The 4,684-nt window shown below is 45.3% G+C and overlaps 1 non-coding gene across 1 annotated transcript; it reads left to right on the forward strand.

The window, feature by feature from the left end:
- Positions 1-448: 448 nt before the first annotated feature.
- Positions 449-590, forward strand: LOC135379497 (U4 spliceosomal RNA). The gene has a single exon (XR_010418984.1). It is a non-coding gene; the product is annotated as a U4 spliceosomal RNA (small nuclear RNA).
- Positions 591-4,684: the final 4,094 nt, after the last annotated feature.

A 4,684-nucleotide genomic window follows, 5' to 3' on the forward strand; every position in this document is an offset into this window, starting at 1 on the left:
ACTTTCTTTAAGGGACTCGAACTCCTGCTGGAGCACAACAGGTGGTGTGTTCTGTTTCTTAAACATAGTCAGGGAGCTATTGAAACATGGAGGTGATTGCCACGGCGGGACCCGAGGACTAGCCTCTACTATGGTGAAATCATTATATGGGAAACTGTAATCCTCACATCCCTGAAGAACACGCATGCTAAATGGGGGAACAACGCTGGGCTTATTAAGAAACAGCTGGCCGGTAGAAGAAGAGTTTCCTATAGCACGTTATTTATTTTCAGACATTTTATTGATTTGATGCGCTAACATGCTTAACCGAACCGTGTAAACATACTCAGGAAAATAAACACGTATAATCCTAAGGATATTAAAGACCTTAACTATTGTTTACTTTGGAGCACCGTTGCGAATGTGAACGATGCTAGACGTTGGTCCCTCCTTGTGAATTCATGTAGTCAGCTTTGCGCAGTGGCGGTGTCGTAGCCAGTGAAGGGTAAACTGAGGCGCGACTATTGCTAGTTGAAAACGTTTCCCAATACCTCGCCGTGACGACGTGAAATACCGTCGGCTATGGCAATTTTTGGCAGCCTCTACGGAGGCCACTGTGTAATCAAAAATGAGAACCTTTGGGCGGGTGCACGAAGCAGGCAGTGGAGTGCAGCTGTAGCATCCACAGTTTCGCCACGAAAACCACCGCCCCCCTTGACCACGTGATCATCCGTAGCGAATCACGACAAAGTAGCCGGAAAACGGCGCCAAAAAGCGCGCGCTGGCTGATCGAACTGCACATGTGCGCTGCGTGCCCTCTCCACGGCCTCTCACTCGAATTCTCTCCCCCCCCCCTGCTCCGAGCGCTTCGCCAGGCCATCTACTAATATTATCGGGAGGCATAAAATGAAAATCCAGAAGACGAAGGAATTCACATGTACAAATTTATTGACACGGTAAACATACAAACAAGAGGCAACATTTGAATGCAAGTAAATCTACACGATTATTACAGAATACTGCAGAATAAATAAAGAATAAATAGTGCCGAGCAACAGAAAGCGTGACTACCATATTATACAATCCTTAAGGGAACCTATTCGGTTTGGAGAAAGTAGATATTATTATACATATATATAGCACGTGATGAGTCGCAGAAGCCATCCGCTTCATCCCAGCACAACTGTCGAATTTTCTGGTGACAGGGGCCACATGCTCGCGGATCGCAGGGCCGCGAACAGCTGTCGGTGTCTGAATGAAGAAAAAAAAGGAACCTGTTAATGATGATGATTCGTGTTTTAATGGCGCAGCGGTAACTACGACCATAATGCGCCAAGACCATGATAAAAGCATTAACAGTTTAAGAGAAAATTATCCAGTGATTCATTAAAAGGTATAAGCATCTCATTAAAACTAACGAATTACCAATCGAAAGACATAAAAGAAAGCTGTAAAACTAGAGTGCATTTAAAAGACCGATGTTTTGGAAGAAGTTAAAAACCCGTTCGAACGGTACGAAAGCTTCATCCCCTAGTAAAAGGGAAGGATGGAGAGGTAAATGGTATGTGTAAAACTCACGGAAATGACGGTGTCGGTGGGTTTCATACAATGGACATGTGATGAGAAAGTGGAGGACGGAACTGTGTGCGCCACACCGTGTGCAGAACGGGGGATCCTCCCTACGGAGGAGGTGACCGTGCGTCAAATAGGTGTGGCCAATCCTCAGCCTTGCGGAAACAACTTCATGAAGACGATTATTAAAAAGGTACGTTGATTTCCCTATAGTGGGTTTAACTAAATGGAGTTTATTCTCATGTTGTGTGTTCCAGTGCTGCTGCCATCTGCTATTGATGGCCCTCATAAGTGTAGGTCGGAGGTCTTGGGACGGTACATCAAAAGGATTCACCTCAGATGAAAGAGCAGCTGTAGCAGCTGCATCAGCGAGTTCATTACCGGCTATACCCACATGACTGGGTACCCAGCAGAATGTTAAAGAGAGACCCTTTTTTACTACCTTAGCAGCAAGGCACTGTGCCTTTTGTACAGGAAGGTTTTTTGACATCCCTATGTTGCCTACTGCTTGAAAAGAACTGAGAGAATCTGTGTAAATCACCGATGACTTGGTGTGACTTTCTAAGATGTAGTTCAGTGCCAGGATTAGTCCGTATACTTCGGCATTAAAAACTGAGAGCATGTGAGGTAGACGATATGATTGTGTGAATCCATCGGTTACCATTGCACATGAGACTGAAGTGTGTGTCTTGGAACCGTCAGTGTAAAAGGCTCTGTGTTGCCCAAGACTTTCTTTAAGGGACTCAAACTCCTGCTGGAGCACAACAGGTGGTGTGTTCTGTTTCTTAAACATAGTTAAGGAGCTATTGAAACATGGAGGTGATTGCCACGGCGGGACCCGTGGGCTAGCCTGTACAATGGTGAAGTCATCATGTGGGAAATTGTAATCTTCACATCCCTGGCGAACGCGAACGCTAAATGGGGGAATAACGCTGGGTTTATTAAGAAAGAGCTGCTTGAAGCGTGTGCCTTTAACGCAGGAAATGACTGGGTTATTGGGATAACCTCTTACCCTCAAAGAGTACGAAACAGACAAGTAAAATCTCCTTCTTTCCAGTGACCATTCGTTGCTCTCAACATAAAGGCTTTCCACTGGCGACGTGCGGAAGGCACCAGTTATCAAACGCAGTCCCTGGTGATGTACTGGGTCTAAGATCTTCAGGACAGATTTCCGAGCAGACCCAAAGACAACACATCCATAGTCCATTCTAGACAGTACTGTGGACACATAGACCCTGTGCAGAGTGTCACGATCTGCACCCCAAGATTTGTGGGACAGCACTTTCAATAGGTTTAGGGATTTCATGCATTTTGTATTAAGGCTCTTGATGTGAGGTAAGAAGGTGAGCTTTCTATCGAGGATGACCCCAAGAAATTTGTGTTTACCCTTAATAGCGAGGTCCTGTCCGTTCAGCTTAAGAGTGGGTGGGGGAAACAGTCCTCTCACCCTCGAAAAATGAACACAAACGGTTTTCTCATGTGAGAACCTGAATCCATTCTCATGGGACCATTTGGTAAGCTTGTTTAAAGTTAGCTGCAACTGTCGTTCGCATGTTGCTAGATTCGTGGAAGAGAAGGAAACCTGAATGTCATCAACATACAGTGAATAAGACATGGAAGGTGGGATTATACTAGCTACTGAATTTATTTTCACGAGAAACAGAGTGACGCTAAGGACGCATCCCTGCGGCACTCCATTCTCTTGGATGAAGGGACGGGATAGCGTTGTTCCGAGCCGCACTCGGAATGTCCTGTCTTCGAGGAAGTTTGTTATACACCTAAGGAGGCGCCCCCTGATCCCAAAAGAGTACATGTCTTGTAGGATACCATACCTCCAAGCGGTGTCATATGCCTTTTCAAGGTCAAAGAACACCGACAGACAGTGTTGCCTACGGACAAAGGCTTCACGGACCATTGCTTCTAGTCGTACGAGGTGGTCAGTTGTAGAACATCCAGCGCGAAAACCACACTGGAGTTCCGAAAGACATTTGTGTTCTTCCAGGAAATGGGCCAGTCGAGCATTGACCATACGCTCAAACGTTTTGCCGATACAACTCGTGAGAGCGATGGGTCGATAACTGGCCGGGCTTGAAGGTTCCTTTCGAGGTTTTAACAAAGGAACTACGGTGGAAATTTTCCAGGCTGAGGGTAATTTACACTGAACCCAAACCTGGTTAAAAAATTGCAGTAAAACCTCTTTGGATGCCTCAGACAGATGGATCAGCATACAATACATCACCCTGTCTGGGCCTGGTGAAGTTGTCTTTGTACGCTTTAAGGAACGATTTAGTTCTACTTTGGTGAAAGGCTGATTATATATCAAACTGTCTCCACAATGCATTGGGATTTTCTTCCTCTCTGCACTACGTTTTACTTTGAGGAAGAGGAAACACTTTCAAAATGCTCACCAAGAGTATCAGCTTGTTCCTGTAAGCTTTGTACTGGCTGACCGTTGACTACTAAAAGAGGAGTAGCACGGCTCATGTGTACACCTCTGATCTTATGAAGGCGATCCCAAATAAGTTTAGAAGAATAATTGGAAGACAGGGATGATACAAAACTGTGCCAAGAGGACCGCTTGGCTTGCTTTCGGGTCCACCTGGCTTTGGCTCTCGCCTTTTTGAAGAGAACAAGGTTTTCAGTGGTGGGGTATCTCCGAAATCTACCCCACGCCCGATTTTGGGTTTTTCGTGCTTCTTCACACTCCTTGTTCCACCAGGGTTTTGGCCGCTTAGGTAAGCGGCCAGAAGTTTCGGGAATACATTGTGTTGCTGCGTCAAGGATGATATTAGTTATGATGTGGCTTGCTTCGTCCGTTGTCATTCTATCAACAGGGATTAAACACAGGTCGCATTTTTCAGAAAAAGTGTTCCAGTCGGCTTGTTCAAGTTTCCACCTGGGGGGACATGTTGTCAAGACATCTACTTGAGGCAGGTACTTCAATACCACTGGAAAGTGGTCACTTCCCAATGGATTCTCTATTACTGACCACTCTAAATCTCCAAAAAGAGATGGACTACACAGAGAAAGATCTAATGTCGAGAAATATTGTGTAGCGGAATGTACATACGTAGGAGATCCTGTATTCAAAAGACAGACGGAAGATGATAGCAAGAATTTTTCTATCATCTTT

Source organism: Ornithodoros turicata, chromosome 1 (assembly GCF_037126465.1).
Source record: "Ornithodoros turicata isolate Travis chromosome 1, ASM3712646v1, whole genome shotgun sequence".
In the NCBI taxonomy this organism is placed as follows: domain Eukaryota; kingdom Metazoa; phylum Arthropoda; class Arachnida; order Ixodida; family Argasidae; genus Ornithodoros; species Ornithodoros turicata.